Genomic DNA, 18,338 nt, shown 5'->3' on the forward strand with positions numbered 1-18,338 from the left:
CGTATTGAGCTGCGTCACTGAATTGGAGTTTGCTTCTACAATATAGATGAGGATATATAGTTATCCTGTTGGATCTGCCTTTATTGTGAATCCTTTTTACTATGGGATCATGAAACTCTAATACCTCCATTGCTGAACTGGATTTGACCGTTACAAGATCTACAAAAGTGGCGAGCAACGACTACTTCAGTCATATCTGAGAAATAGTTGTATTACAATAACAAAACTTCTCACAACGATAGTTGTTCATCTATTGGAAGCGTTTGATTAATTTACTTCTTGAATTTTCGAGCTTAGGAGTTGATGTGTTGTTGTTTTTTAGGACTCCTCAATTTTACAATGCTGACAGCAATCATGACTTGCTCAAACAATTTACAACTCTATGCAATTTGTACATTGCTTCTACATTTCATCACAACTGGAGACGCAACATCGGAACCCAAACTTGAAGCAACATCACCTTTGAACCCTGTGGAAGAAGGTGGCATTCTGTCCCTCCATTGTCAAGTTTGGAATGTCCCATCTGGAGTTTATGAAGTCACAGTGACGAGAAGGGTTGGTGGAAATGTCGATAGGCTTTCAGTTGATGACAACGTCCTTGCTAAGGAAGACAATACATTTTTAGCTGTACGTCAACTTAGCGATGGTTCAACCGTGTATTTCTTAACGATTATGGACGCTACAAGTAGTGACAAAGGTACTTACACTTGTAAGATAGTTAATAAGGATGATAATGGCATAATTAAGTCAGAATCAGTTGATTTTGAGATTACACATTTTCCCACCGAATCTGATCCAGTTTGTGACCGGAACGAACCGATAACTATTAAAGAAGGAGAGGAGCTGGAGCTAACATGCCATTCACAAATTGCAAATCCGCGCGTTGATTTAGAATGGAAAAAATCTGGTGATTTATTACAAAATGTTGAAATACAAGAAAGAAACGACGGTAGACTTTATGCAACACTTCGTTATACCCCGACTAGTAGAGACAATGGTGCTATATTCCAATGCGAAGTAACAAGTTCGGAGTTTCCCGGTAAGATACACACTTGCCATGCAGGTCCTCTAAACGTTTTGAGGAATCCGAATGCAATTGTCACAGATGGGATTCCACTGTTAACATCAAAAGTCAAATTTAATGCACCCACGCCACCTGGGTTCTTCACAAATGACATAACGCCATGGACAGACGCAGAATGTCGCGAATTATGCTCGGGTTATTCTTCATCTCCCGTGTTGTACTGGGTAATAACAACGGTTGTAGCCGCAATTATAGCTCTTATTTTCTTTATTATGGGAATAACATTACTTATACGGTATTACCGGGTAACAAACATGCATCATGACTCTTCACCTTATGGGGCTGTCATACACGCTCCCAGAGACAGTATATATTCCGAGTTAGAAAGTAGACGAAGTGACAATAAGGTATATATGACAGTAGAAAAGGGTGATAAAATTATTCAAAAAGCTCAGTTACATCGAGAACATCAGTTGGGGCATTATGACACAGCTCCTAACATACCCAAGTTTTGATATGTATATGATTGGTACACATTAAGAATTACTTTACAATTAACCTCTCATGAGAGGTTTGTGTGAATATCTCTGTTTCTAAAAATGCATCCACGCCATGTGCAGATACACCCCGGGTGGATACTTTAAGAAGGAGGCAAAATAGAGTATGTAAGCAGAGCAAGCTCACGAAAACTTGGAGCCTTCTGAAATACAAAAACAAATTCTGCTCAACTGCCAAAAAGGAGAGGAGATCTCAAGTACTCACTTGGTCGTGATGATTCTACAATTTGTGTTTAAAAAACAGACAGAAAGTTTTCAAAACGTCGAATCCCTAAAATATGTGAGTACTTGGATGTGTTTAAAGAACTTTTACTGCCCCACTTAACACATCCTCATCAATTTTCCAAAATTACGGAGATATCAACTTAGTGTTAATTTTCTAAAGGTTCTTCCCATCGATATTGGCAATGTAAATGATGTATTAAGAACAAAGTTGTGCAAGGCAAAACTATCAAATTCAATAGCATATTGTACTTAAAGATTGAGATTATTATGTGTAAACATGAGATAATGTTGATTTGTGTGTCATGTAGAAATTATGAGACTTTTAAACACATACTGACATAAGCAAAATTCTCAATATCATTCAGCATATTTCCTATAAGATAAACCTCCTCCACATTCTATGGTTTACTAGTAACTTAATAAACATCTAGCATATTGCAAAACTAACTTTAATTAAGTGGACACAACCTGTCGACGCCCCCATAATTGGGTACTATCCAATATGTGATGTTCATGTTCGGTGAATTGCTATTACAATTTCCGCATTGCAAAATTTAATCATTTGTAATAACTAAGAAATAATAAGGAGAGACAATATTGCATTAAGGATAGTGTTTTTCACATGGACAAGTCAACATTTGTATGCAGTTGAACTGAAGAATTGGAATGTAATACAAGTATAACCTGATATTTCTAAGGCTTTTGATCATGTTGATCAAATAGGTTTGGGCGAACTATCGATATTGATTCATTGTTTGATCACTGATAAAACTGCACTGCAGTTGAACTGAAGAATTGGATTGTAATACAAGTATAACCTGATATTTCTAAGGCTTTTGATCATGTTGATCAAATAGGTTTGGGCAAATCGATACTGATTCCTTCTTTGATCACTGATAAAACTGCACTGTAAAAAGGGTGTCTTGTCTATATTTTGGTAATCGTTTCTTGCAAAGAAAAAGACAGGTCTTCAACAAAAGAAAACTTAACAAATAGAAAATTGTGTCTTGGCTGAAAAATAAGACATGTTGTTCAATTGAGAAAGTCATGTCCTACAAGAAGACGCAAATTTAGGACGTGTCCCAAAATCTGCTTCAATTGACATGTCTTATATTTTAGACGTGTCTTACACGGAGACAGAACCTTGTATATATCCCCCAGCAAGTCATGTCTTAAGAGCAGATACTAAATTAATTCAAGACAGAATCGTCTTCAATTGACACGTCGTATATTTCAGACATGTTTTGCATGGAATCAGGTCTTTGTCTGCCGTAATGACATGACTTTGTGTCTTACATGGGAAGCGTCTCAAAGTCGGCTTTACATTAAGACGTGTCTTTGATCGTGGTTTTAGCCAAGAACAGTTTCTATTGCTGAAGACGTGTCAAGTTGTAAGACATCATTCCAAAAATCAGAGAATGAATAATGCTTTTATACGACTCAAGCTTATTCAAAATTTTGACACGTATCTCAGTGACAACATCACGATCAAGAGTGATCCAAGTGCATGTCACATTATTATGCATAGGAAATCACACTATCTTCAAAATATAACGTGATTTGTGGTATGTCTTTACAAATTTCATACATTATCGTATAAATATAGCTGGTATGATCCTCAAAATTTAACAGTTTTTACGAACTTGATGTATGTAAATCATGAAATGCAGCAATGATGCTCGAAATTCATTCTTTGTTATACCAAGAATACTCAGATTTCTAAGTCATATTACCATAATTACACTTGTTGAAAAAATACAAAATTGTGCTCTATGCACACCTCCTATAAAGGGTAAATTTTCAATAATGGAATATCTGGTTTTCCAAGTTTGCTTTCTGAAAACAACTGGAATTTCAGTTGCCAAATGATGGAGAAAAAAAAAAGCTTGGAATTATTTTTTTTCGCCTGTGGACACTTAAAAAGTCTGGATTTCCTGTAATCTTTATAGGACATTCAAACCCGGAAATTCAAACTTCTCTATATAGGGGGTGTGCATCTATTTTCTGGAATATCCGCTTCAGTGAACTGCTTTGTCTAAAACTTTAATTTGGATTTTAAGACTGAATACTTCAAAAGCACTAGAAAAGAACAAAGGTTTAATAGCGTTATTAATCATATTTAAATACTTGAAGGAAAAAACACTTAAGCTGGGTGAACAATAATTGATAATGTATTTGTCTTAGTCAAAATGCATGAAATCATAATAAACTTCTAAAAAAGACACAATATGGCGTCTCTTCTTTGCATTTCGATACTACTTCAAGCAAAAGGAAACACAGCAGCAAGATGAGCAATGTCCAAATTACATTATTAATATGCTTAAATACTTGAAACAGGTCGCACTTAACGTCGAAGACGAAACTGATAATGTATTTACTTTTCTTCATCAAACAGATACCTTACGTCGTATGATATTGAATTTTCATGAAGTGGATTTGCCATTTACAATCGCGATAATTGTTTACTGTGTCATGGATGATTTGCACACATACTCTGTGTGCAAATAAAATGCTTTTAAGGAAGCTATTAACACTCGTTGAACATCATTGCCTTCGCGTTATTCTCGATCTCAGCTATAGGCATTCACGGTGGACCATAATAGCCGCATCCCCAAAAGCCTAGTTCAATACTATCCATTCAATAGTCATAGCAAAATATCTGACTTCAAGTTGTGGAGTATGAGCTTTTGTATCCAACACATCCAAAGGTCATTCTATGAGCGTAGACGTATATTGGGGTTAAGGAACTGCGCCTTATAGAGATTGTCATGTTTGAGATCTAGTGATTTAAACTGCATAAAGCGCTCCAAATCTAAGACGTATTTCTTCCCATTTTGACATCTTTCTCGGGAATTACAAAGCCAAATATGGGCATGTTTACTCATTTTGGTGCATTTTCTTTCATATTAATTTCAGTCATGAAAATTTAAAATATTAAATTTTCCAAAAAAAAGCGGCAATTTTGTCAAATTACAATTTTAGCAGACGACACTAAGCAACTACCACTACGATCCACAACATGCTAATCTATCAAGGCACAGTTCCTTAACCCCAATACATTTGTACATTCATTGAATAAACTTTGACAATTTGGGTACAGAATTTCATACTCTGTAACTAGAGGTCAAATTTGCACTATGATTGTTTCATTGAGGTTATCGAACTATGCCATTGGATGAGGCCAATGTTATTTGATGAACCACTACGGCCAACGCTCTGCCTTCAGGTGAATATCTCTCAAAATTCATTTCAGAATTGACTACTGGGAGATAGCACGAAACTAGTTTTGTCATGTCCGATGCTATGTATAATGAAACTGTCCACTCCGATTTCTGTAAGAGAAGTAACGTAGACAGTTAAAGCTAAGCTTAAGTGGTATTAGTCTCCAAGCAATTTCCTTGATAGGTGTTGTTTAGTGGTCATTTTTCAACATTTCCAATAAAGTATAAGATCATGCCCCGGGTATAAATGCCTTGAAATAGCTCATTCGGCATTCAGAAAATGTCATTTTACATCTATTTTTGGTCAATGGAAAAGCAGCAATTACGCTAGAGAGAGTGTTAAGAATATAACCTCTGGTCCTAATAATATATAAAATACAAATTTGAAAAGCTTTCAAATATAGAGAAATAATAACATTTAAAAATATATTTTCTGATGACAAATCTTGATGGCGGATAAGAATCAGTTGATTTTCAGCTATATTATATCTATAATGTTCATTCACATTGCTTAAGTTATTTCTTCAATACATGTTCGGCAATAGGCTATATTTAAGTTGAAGTCTACACCCCTCCCCACATGTCCTGAATTCTCCCACAGAGGGGGCGTAGATTTCAAATGAAGTCCCTCATTCAGGTAACCCCGCTTAAAGTTCATACTCCCTGTGGGGGAGATTAAGGTCATGTCTTCTATACGGGGAGTATGGATTTCAACAGGAATAGCCCAACGCATGCTATTCAGTCCTGCGACGAGCATAATCAGATAATGGTAAGAGATTTAATTCACGAAGTAAATTATGTAAAAGGTTAAAATATGTCCTACAATTAATGTCTCCTTCCGTTGTGTTTTATGCCCATCAACTCGTTTAAAGGTTTTGTATTATATTGTATTGAAGTACTGTCACATTTGTTTTTATATAATGTTAAGTTACAAATGAATTGTATATAAATATATAAGCATTTTAATAAACTTGTATAAGAACGCATTGTTAACACTGTGATCCGAGATAAGTTGTGTTCCTTTCTATCGTTTTTGTGTGTACTGTACAAAGGTCCCAAACGATAACGCTAATAATAATAATATCATTATCATCATCATCAGCAGCAGCAGCAGCAACAACAAGAACAATAACAACAAAAAGATTTCAACAACAGCAATTACAGTGATCGTCAAAAGGGGGAATTTGTACCTTTTCGAAGTATATGTGTCAATTTTCCAAGTCATCTATAATAACTGCTCGTGGCCAAGCTAGTAATGCGGGTTTACAGCTTCCGGGTTACCCACGCAAAATGGATTTAGTCACTCCACAATAATATTGTAATTTCTAATCCTTAACGCGATGTTGTTTTCTTTTGCTTGTGATAGGAAAAAAGAGGGCAAGAAGTTAGAGAACAAAGGAGAGAAAGAACAGAGGAGAGGAGAGGGAAGGAGAGGAGAGGAGAGAAGAGGGAAGGAAAAGAAAAGAAAAGAAAAGAAAAGAAAAGAAAAGAAAAGAAAAGAAAAGAAAAGAAAAGAAAAGAAAAGAAAAGAAAAAAGAAAAGAAAAGAAAAGAAAAGAAAAGAAAAGAAAAGAAAAGAAAAGAAAAGAAAAGAAAAGAAAAGAAAAGAAAAGAAGAGAAAAGAAGAGGAAAGAAGAAAGGAAAGGAAAGGAAAGGAAAGGATATGAAAGGAAAGGAAAGGAAAGGATATGAAAGGAAATAGAAAGGGGAAAGAAGGCAGATGTGAGGGTAACGGGGATGCAGCGATGAAAAAAGACTGCATTTCAAATAAGTTTATTATTTTGTAACGTCACTCATCTTTCAAGAAATAGTCAAATTTACATTACATTACACAAACAAAATTGCCCCTCTTAATTATTGTTCCAACTTTTCAATATATTTTCACGAAACGGTCTATACGCTTTTTTAAACCAATTAGCTCTGACAGCAGTGGGAGCCCAGTCGAAGTAGTAATTGTAAGTGTAAATATTAACAGAACCTTGAGTTAAATGATAATTTGCTCTACAAATTTGATCTAAACTTACTGTACCGTCGATATTGCAAATAAGAACAACTGACACAAAATGTCTAGTTTTGGAGAAAAACATGTGAGAAGCCACACTGTAAAAATGGTATCTTAGCGTCATATGTAAGACATGTCTTGGCAATAGACGTTTCTTGAACAATAGAAATAAATGAAAATAGAACCAATAAGAACATAATCTAAGACACAAAGACACGTCTTCCAGCCAGACATGTCTCCCAATTGATGACAAAAGATACGTCTTAGAAACCCGAAGTGTCTTGCATAAAAACATGCCTTGTGAATAAGTGTCTTGCAAAGAGACGTTACATTTGAACATATCTTGTACAGAGACATGACTGTGTCTAAATAGATACATGTCTCCCAATTGATGACACAGAAAGTGTCTTTTGCCAAGACACCATTTTTACAGTGCACGTATGAGAAAGGTGACAGGAAAAGCTCCTGATCTTCTCATGAGCTTCTGATCCATTACTTATATCTTTGTATTCGACTGTGTTATGCTTAGTACAAATAATTTAACTAAATGTATTGAAAATTCTTATACTTCTCGGATGCATAAATTGACCAGCTCCAGCAGTTCGTATCTCATAATATTCTTGCTAATTTGGTGCATGCTAAAAGCGATAGCCCATTGTTGCTGATGTTATTGTTTAGTTAAAAAGTTCGTTTGTTTGCAACTTTACATGCATCTTATTTACATACACGAGGCATACGAAGATGACCTGTCTTTGTATATCATGGATATGGATCCGAATTTCTGCTGAAAATCCTTGCAGACGTAAGACTGTTTTTGTTTGAGAAAAAAATGCCAAAATGTTTTAGTCAATTTTATTCTGGGTTTCATGAAAATTAACAATTGGTCTATTTTTGGAGCTGCATCAAGCTCCTTAGAAAAGGGTGCAATGTCTTTTTCGGGAAAATGTAGACTCTTAAAAATGGAGACTCCGTCGAAATTCACATCCCTGTCCAAATCGTCAAGCTAGTGCCCCATTGGCTAGTGCCCCATTATAGCGTTTATACGTTTTCTATTTTGCTAAATGTCAGTTCGAACAAAATGTCAGTTTAACAATGTTTAAAGCCATATATGCACACGTGTTTTAAACTAATCAACTGGTCTTACACTAGGATTTACAACATGCTCATCTATCAAGGCACAGTTCTTTAACCCCAATACATGTGCACATTTATTGAATGACCTTTGAAAATTTGGGTACAAAAACTCATATTCTGAAACTTGAGGTCAAATTTTGCACTAGGCCTATTATTGTTTAATTGAGGTTAATGAACTATGCCATTGGGATGAGGCCATTGTGGTCCATAGTGTTACATCTACCATTTTGTAAATGAACAGATTGACACAATATGTCGCCTAAACTGTCAACCTTAAAAAAGTTTACAATGCTACCAATAAATAACGAGATGTAATGAGGCGTGCTATCTACTGATGAATACGATTCCTTGTTTATCGTCGGTGAACTTGACTGAACGAAGGAGGAGATGTATATGATTTATTATCAATCATAGTCACCATCGCTCGCCCAGATCAAACCTAAACAGATATTAATTATGCATTTTACCCCATCCATGCTTAAATGCTAAGTGCAGTCAGCATTATTTTTACAAACATGAAAAATTTCAAAATTGTAATTTTTAATGTCAATATTGTAAATCAGCATGAAAAATGGATTCAAATGAGTACAAACAAGCCTAGTATTAGTTCAATTATTTTTTAGTAAAATACTGACAATAAATTGTTAAAAATTACTAATTTTACAGGCATGATTGTCTGCATGCATATCGTATAGATAAACAGATGGCAGTGAAAGACAGATCGTGAGTATTTCTTTGATATCTATTAAATGTCAGATTAAAATCAAAAGACAACGCATCATAAACTAAACATATTGTCTTTTAATGTCTATTATATTTCAGATTTAAATCGAAAGACATCGCATCATAAACTAAACATTCTGTACTTTATGACATACAACATATGCCAAATTTTACCGTGTATTTATATTTGGCTATTCCATTTAAAATCCACACTACCCCTGTGGAAGATTCTGGTAATATCTTCCACAGAGGGGGGGTATGAATTTCGAATGGAATGATTAGCAGCTCCACTTGAAACTCGCCCTCTCTCATGGAAGATTCAAGTTGAATCTTTCTCATAGCGTGTATGAAATTCAAATGGAGCTGCCTAATGTGTTCATTCCATTTGAAATTCATCCTCCCCCTTTGGAAGATATTTCAAAAATCCTCCACAGGGGTTGTGGATTTTAAACGGAATAGCCCATTGTAGGATGTCTTATGTTTATACTGAAATGTGTTATTTATGCGAAGATTTTCGTATCGTGTAATGTTACACGCATAAAAAGAACCAAGTTAGACTGGTTTTCCTGATTTATTTAACATTTTACGCTTTGTATTTTGGTTTTTGATTCAAAAGCCTTTTCAAGAAGATATCGAGTAAAATATATTATGGATAAAGTAAAAAAGGAAACAGTAAACAAGTGGATACGTTACATGCATAGTAAATGTAATAGAATAAGAAATAAAGGTATAGCTGTGACGAGACATAAGAAACGGATTTATGATCGGGAAGATAAACAGTAACCCGGGGGCACTCAACTTTAGACGTGACGGGTACCGGTGTTGGGATGTATTAGGGCATATCGGTAATCAATGTTGTTTCATAAGGGGTGGGGGTCATTGGGTAGAACAATTTTGAAAAGGGGGATCATTGGGTAGTATACAAAATACTACATTTATATAATAATAATAATAAATAATAATAATAATAAATAATACATTTATGTATAGCTCCTTTTTCCAGATCTTGGAGAATTCAAATCGCTGTAATTTCGCTAGCTGTTATAATAGGGCAAACTATTTTACAGGCATATACCCGTCACTTCTAAAGTTGAGTACCCACTCTGTATAATACCCACGCAAACAGGATTTCTCTCTTCAAAATAATTTATGGCGTAAATCTTGCGACCTACTTCAATGTTGTTGGATATCATGCATTATTCTTCCATTGCTATAAGAGTAATTGAATACTGCAGAAAATAATGAGTCGTGAATTTCTACTGAAAAACAAACAAACAAAAACCCCTTTAAAAGTTACTAGAGGAATGGTTTAATAACCATGATAACTAAAAAAAATAAGACCATGTTCCTCTTTAAGGTATGAGGAGTTTGATCGGCGAGCATTTTACTTGATCGCTGATGGGATCCCGCATAATACATGCAGTTATTTGGACGATCTCTTTCACTTTTGCTTATTTATATTTTGCTTTTGCCTTTCTTATTATAGATTTGAATTTTTATAATATACATGTATGTGTGTCATATGTTGCAATAAATTTATTATAATTATTTATTTATAAATAAAGGCATTTTGCCATTTTCTTTACGATATGTTTTGGGACAAATCTGTTTTGAAATCAGAAAGTCTAAGCATTCAGAATCTTGAGTAAAGGCTAAGACATTACTCTTACTCTTACTATTTCTGTTAATTTTTATAGAATAGAATAGAATAGAATAGAATAGAATAGAATAGATAGGATAGAATAGAATAGAATAGAATAGATAGGATAGGATAGGATAGAATAGAATAGAATAGAATAGAATAGAATAGACAGGATAGGATAGAATAGAATAGAATAGAATAGAATAGAATAGAATAGAATAGAATAGAATAGAATAGAATAGAATAGAATAGAATAGATAGGATAGGATAGAATAGAATAGAATGGATAGGATAGAATAGAATAGAATAGAATAGATAGGATAGGATAGGATAGAATAGAATAGAATAGATAGGATAGGATAGGATAGGAGAGAATAGAATAGAATAGAATAGAATAGAATAGAATAGAATAGATAGGATAGAATAGAATAGAATAGAATAGAATAAAATAAAATAAAATAAAATAAAATAAAATAAAATAAAATAGAATAGAATAGAATAGAAATGAAATGAAATGAAATGATATGATATGATATGAAATGGAATGGAATGGATGGAATGGAATGGAATGGAATGGAATGGAATGGAATGGAATGAAATGGAATGGAATGGAATGGAATGGAATGGAATGGAATGGAATGAAATGAAATGAAATGAAAGGAAATGAAATGAAATGGAACGGAACGGAATGGAATGAAATGAAATGGCATGAAATGGAATGAAATGGAATGAAATGGAATGGAATGGATGGAATGGAATGGAATGGAATGGAATGGAATGGCATGGAATGGAATGGAATGGCATGGAATGGAATGGAATGGAATGGATGGAATGGAATGGAATGGAATGAAATGGAATGGAAGGAATGGAATGGAATGGAATGGAATGGAATGGAATGGAATGGAATGAAATGGCATGGAATGGAATGGATGGAATGGAATGGAATGGAATGGAATGGAATGGAATGGAATGGAATGGAATGGATGGAATGAAATGGAATGGAATGAAATGGAATGGAATGGAATGGAATGGAATGGAATGGAATGGAATGGAATGGAATGGAATGGAATGGATTGGATGGGGAATGGAATGGAATGGAATGGAATGGAATGGAATGGAATATAAATTATTTATTTCAACTTTCTTTATACAGGGTATCTCCTTTAGTGTAAAAGCACTGCTATTCTTGGAGGCCCTGTAATATAATAAAATAGAATATAATAGAATAGAATAGTGCAGACCGATTCTAGACTCTGTACAAGGCTTAGACTTTATTTTGTGAATGTCGCTATCTTCAGTAGATAGCAACTATATATGCCCCAACACTGCTGAACCTGTCACAGGGTGGACTACTGCATGGTATATATCACGAAAACCACACAGATCATGGAAAATTAGTTTTCTAAGATTTTTCTAGACCCGACATGCAACACCGGCTCCTCTTAAAATAGACAGCATAGTTGTATGACCCTTTAGAACATATTAAATTACAAATTAAGTTGTGCACCAATTACTGGATATTTGATGGGATACAACCTTTAAATATAGGCCTACATTTACTTGCGCTTTTAATAGTTATGTTATTTTTTTAGATAAAGTGATGACACGGTCAGCAATACGACTTGAATGTGTTTAGTCTAATTAGTGTTCACGAACAAAACGCGAAAAGCGTAATGTAAAAACGAAACCATTGCACTTTATTTGAACCAGACTAATTGACTGTGATTTCAAAACTTCATTGCAATTATTTCTTCTCTCTCTATAAATTCATATTTTAATTACAAATAACTGGTAATCGTTTCCTAACATTAATCATTCTCCATTATACATTCAAACTGCATCTACTTGTCAAAATTACAAGCAATTTACTGCTTTAATCGCAAACATCTTCAACTACTCAAAGACTGGACTCTATAAACATGATAAAAGCCCATTTGGGAGAGAGCCTATTGCACTTGGTTATTCCCATGGCCAGGTTGTTCAAGTATGCACAAAATATGAAAATGGTGTGAATACCCGCTGGAGGGATATTAGACAACTAGGAATTGTGTAAACCTTTGCGACTATACGCTGTATTCTAATCGCACAAAATAAAAGATTTGGATTTAAAAAAAAAATATCTAAGGGTCATTTCAAGAACCACTGCACCAATACTAGGCGTGTTTGTACTCATTTCAATGCATTTTACATGTAGATTTTAAATATGGTTGACAAAACCTTAAATTCGAAAAAAGTGAAATATTTTGTACAATTTTGGACTTATTGAATTGTTTCGCTTATTATAGGTTAGTAAAGGAACAGTGTCTAACCACTCGTTCGTGTGATTGCTTGTAGCGGAATTGAATTGGGATTACAGTAATTGGCAATCCTGTGCCTTTTAGATGGACATGGGCACACAATGGATGTACCAGGCTTGATTACATCGCCTGAGGACGTAAACTTGACGTACAATCGACGGACAAGATTGGGACAAAATTATCTTGACTGAGATTGGTATTAGAGAAAAAGGAAATATAAAACGATGAGTGTGTTGGTGGGTTGGACTGCATGGTTTAAGCTGATATGTTTGGCGTGAGGAGTGAAGTGATTTAGAAGGCTAGGGTAGGATTTAGAATTTTATGATTAAATGCAGTGAACTGTATAACGTGCGCTCCACATATCTCCTCATATAGTTATACACCACAATTATACATTTGAACGTCTTATATTAGGCGAACTGGACCAACATCTTATAATTTGACTTTGTTTTTATGTTTTACCATTCTTAACAGATGGGGTATAAACGTTTGGACAGTATTTTTTGTGGGACATGAGACCACATTATACATATCGAATTGCATTCTGAATACGAAGGATGTCCTTCTGATATCAAATGTTTTTGATTTTTTGAAACTCGCTACATTATACACATTTTATGGCAAATGATTAATAATTGATATTTTTGATATTTAACAGTCTTCGAAGTAAACTTTCTAAATCTAATGATATCTATGCTTAAAGTGTATGTAGCTGGGATGAAAAGCCGACGATGAATTTAAAATTTTGACCTTTCGTATTGAAGATATGGATTTTCCCCCAAACGCCAAAAATTTAGGTATTTAGGGGAAAAATGTAGGCCTATATCTTCAATATGAAAGGTCAAAATTTTCAATTGATCGTCAGCTTTTTATCCCAGCTAGCTATATACACTTTGAATATCAAATTTTAATAATTTGTCATAAAATTTGTATTATATCACGAATTTCAAAAAATCAAAATTATTTGATATCAGAAGGACATTCCTCGTATTCAGAATTCAATTCGATATGTCTGATGTGCTCTCATGTCCCGCAAAAAATACTGTCGAAACGTTCATACCAGAGCCCTTAAATAGCAAGATTTGAAAGTGGTCTTACGTGAGGGTTCATACAGTAAGCGTAAACATGGTAGGCCTAAATGTGATCTTACATAAGTTGATATAGTAAGCATATCTAAAACAACATGCATTTGGTCGTTGTTTAACAAACATGATCATCTGTCAGTACGCGGTTCTTTAACCCCAGTAGTCTTCTACATGCATAGAATGACCTTTGAGTGTGTTGGGTACAAAAACTCATACTCCACAACTTGAGGTCAAATTGTGAGCTATGGTTTTTGAATGGAGGTCATTGAGCTATGCCATGGGGATGCGGTCATCATGGCTCATAGTGAGCATACTCTAATAGGATACTCTCTTGGTTGTTGTAAAAGAAAGAAATAAGATACACACTACATGCCTGAAGTCAGCAAGGGGCTATTACATGTAAACATATACTCCTCTGTAAACACAGGTTACAATTGTGGACTTGGGATTCGTTAACGATAGCCTTTTATATTTTTAAAGCCCTCCCTTTCCAAATAAATCAATGTTTAGCCAAAGTCGCCTGTATTTATACTGTTTTGTATTATGTTTTCATCTCCATCTATACGGGATTTGTATATCTTTATGTCCAAAACGCTGGGAAAATTGCCTGTAAACGTATATCTGTTGAGTTATTATTCAAAACATGTTATTGTTATGAATGATGAAAGAAGCTCGCTCTCGTTCTCTCGCTCTACCTCTCCCTCTCTCTCACTCTCCCGCTCTCCATCACTCTCTCCCTCACCCTTCTACCAGTCAAATATAACACATACGTACACGCACATTCTCTTTTAGTTCTCTCTACTTCACAATTGCTAGCTTTGAAAAATTCAAAATCTATATGATATTTTCTTTTCGTATAATGATATTTTTCTTTTTGTAAATTGATACGCAAACTTGAGTTCCATACACAGTTATATGATGCTGATAATTCTACTTCACCTGTTGTGTCAACACTTTGAAGAATCCGTTTCATAAACCATGCGATATGATAGCGATATGTCACTCAGTTATAAATGCTCTGCGTGCTAGCCACGCGCTCCAAAGGAAAAAGTTCAAGTTTTGAAATATTTTCTCAAAAATATCAAGAGCTATCTTAAGAACTACTGAATCGATACTAGGCTTGTTTGTACTCATTTTAATGCATTTTTCATGCTGATTCAAAATATGGTCATGAAAATTTAAATTTTTGAAATTTTTAAATTTTTGAATTTTTTTAAAAACTTGTCGTCTGCAGTCGATACCCGCGTGAAGAGAGTAAAGATGTATATTTAATCACATTGCAATACATTCAAGTTGTTTTGACAAGAAAGCATTATCTATACGTTATTTAACTGAAAGTTCAATGAGTAATCGGTAATAATATCAACGGTGTAATACAACGTAACTTGAGAAGGAAATTATAAATTATGAACACAATTTCCAAAACAATATGTAATATTTTTGATCGCACAAGATATGAAATCATTTTTTTTTTACAATGAAATATTTTCAAAAGAATTTAATGATGATACCGGTATTAACAATTTACCTAAGCTATCATCACTGTGTATTTTCTTACGCCGATCGAAAAGTAGCAGCCGAGGTTGAAATCATTTTATGGAAATTGTTTATGCATAATAATTATTGCGACTCATGTTCACGTGCAAATTCAGTGATTGAAGAATATACGACGTGTTTTTGCAAAAAATAATAATAAGATAAAATTCTAATTCAATTTTAATTTCATACAATAAATGTAGGCAAACTAATAATGTGACCTATACTTTTTGTGCAATATACTGTGCATTTGAAATACTTTTCTAAACACATTCTTGCCTTCACTGTGTAAATGTGTTTAAATACTAAATATCGAGGGTTGACAAACAGAAGGCCTTAACTCACTTTTGGCCATTTTGAGATTTTGGTACCAAAATAATCTGTAATACCCACAGATTCTTAAAATCATAAGCCTTAACTCAATTCAACTTCCTATTGCATCTATAGCACAATAATACTTGGTCACATCTCAATGCAAAATATTATTTTTACTCATTTTTCTCAAAAAGACACTTTTTGAGTTAAGGCCTTCTGTTTGTCATCCCTCGATATGTACAATAAACAATACAATACAATAAACGGAATTTATATAGCGCCTTAGCATAAGTATGAACAAAGCGCTTTACAATGATCTTAAAAGTACAACTTACACTACATCTTAGGCTACAATAAAATGTACAACTTAATTAAAAATAAAAAACTTAGTTTGGAAACAAATAGGTTTTCAGATTAGATTTAAAAGTGGCCAGACTATGTGAAGTACGAAGTTTTACAGGTAATTTGTTCCAGAGAGCTGGCACAGAATTGCAGAAGGCACTATTCCCATATGTTGTGTGAGTTCTTTTACATTCAAGCAGACTGCCATCAGCATGTGATCGTAGGAACATACCATCAGAAAATGTGTGAGATTTTAGGAGATTTTGTATGTACAGTGGTGTTGTTTCATGTCTACTTTTATAAGCGAATGTGAGTAGTTTGTAGGTAATACGCTCATTTACTGGAAGCCAGTGAAGCTCTTTCAGCAGAGGAGTGGTGTGTTCTATATACGGTTTGCCTTGAAAACAAGTCTGGCAGCTCTGTTTTGTATCTTTTGTAGTTTTTGTGTGTGTTTTACAGTTGTTCCATATAATAAAGAGTTACAATAATCAATTCGAGAAATAACAAGTGAGCGGATAGCATGGTTGCAAGTATCTTTATCAATATAACAGCGAATGCGTCCTCTTATATTACGAAGATGATAATTTAAAGAGCGAGAGACAGCAGATATTTGAGATGACATAGACATGGTTGAATCAAAAAGAACTCCAAGGTTGCGTACAGAATCAGATGGTTTGATAATTGTTCCACATACGTTAAGAGTTGGTTCATATACGGTATATATTTCAAATTATATGCAGAGCTAGCAACAAAGAATTCGGTTTTATCTTCATTCAGTTTAAGCTTATTTACATTCATCCAATTCTTGATTTCAGCAATACATGATTCCAATTTGAAAAGAGCAGTTACACTATCTCCAGGTATGCGGGGATTAAATTCTGTATATATTTGTGTATCATCTGCGTATATGTGATAGTTCAATCTGTGTTTCTGGATAATGTTTCCAAGTGGGTATATGTAGTAGCTAAACATCCCAGGACCTACCACTGATCCCTGGGGTAGGCCAAATTCCATTGTTTGAGTTTTAGAAAAATCACCACCTATAATACCAACTTGGCTATGTATCGATGGATGCATGTTTAGCCATTTAACATGCATTGATGTTTAGCAATTTGATACGTAGACCCCGGACGTAGACCTATATTAGCTTCTAAATATATTTACAAAATGAAGGCAAGAATGTGTTCAATGGATACACTAATATGAGTGGTGTAAATTGATGTTTTTAGGGAGAAAGATGAGTTGTTACCAGTAAATAATTAAAACTACTGTTGAACACAAGCACATTGTTACAGTACTACTACCCTGTCCAGTGTTTACTCAGAGGCCGTATGTCTCAATTTTGGCCCAGTGAAAATTATTTTTGGCCCACACAAATTTGTAATGCTGTATTACAATTAGTCAATTTGGGGAATTACTGAGCCAAAATTGGGCCAATTTGGGAAGAAAATGTTTCATTTGGCGCACCCAATTTCCAGAGAGAGTAAACACTGACCCTGTCAACGCTCTTTTTCCTTGCCACATGCAGTCTCCTTGTAAAATACATTTTAATGAGTGTATACAAAATAAGAGGGAAAAATTGAACAAGTTTATGTTCTGTGGCGTCAAATATCAAATGGATGCAATATGGTGATATAAAATGGAAGCACACTAATTTTGTCAACGAGTTAAAACGGACCATGCACCGTCTGCCGATTGTAATTTACAGAGTCAGCTGTAAAACGCCCTCAGTCCTAAATGCATCGCAGCCAGGTACAACTAAAGAGGCCGGTCGAGTGCAGATCCGTCGGAACACGCTTTTCAATACGGAATAAATGCTAACCTCATCGTGACATCATCCAAGCAGCAAAGTTAATTTCCCATTGAATTAATAAATAATAGTGGCAATAAGGTCATTCATTTAATACCGTAGGCAGCTATTTCATAAGAACTTTTATCAGCAATTGAAAGCTACTTCTTCTATATAAATATTATCAGCAGTAGAATGCCACTTCATGAATACCAATATCAGCGGTAGATAGCTACTTCATCAATACCAATATCAGCAGTAGATAGCTACTTCATCAATACCAATATCAGCAGTAGATAGCTTCTTCATCAATACCAATATAGCTACTTCATCAACACAATACCAGCAGTAGATGGCCACTTCATCAATACCGTTATCAGCAGTAGATAACTACTTTATCAACACAAATATCAGTAGTAGATAGCTACCTCATAAACACCATTATTA

The sequence above is a fragment of the Amphiura filiformis genome, chromosome 13 (assembly GCF_039555335.1).
Source record: "Amphiura filiformis chromosome 13, Afil_fr2py, whole genome shotgun sequence".
In the NCBI taxonomy this organism is placed as follows: Eukaryota; Metazoa; Echinodermata; class Ophiuroidea; order Amphilepidida; family Amphiuridae; genus Amphiura; species Amphiura filiformis.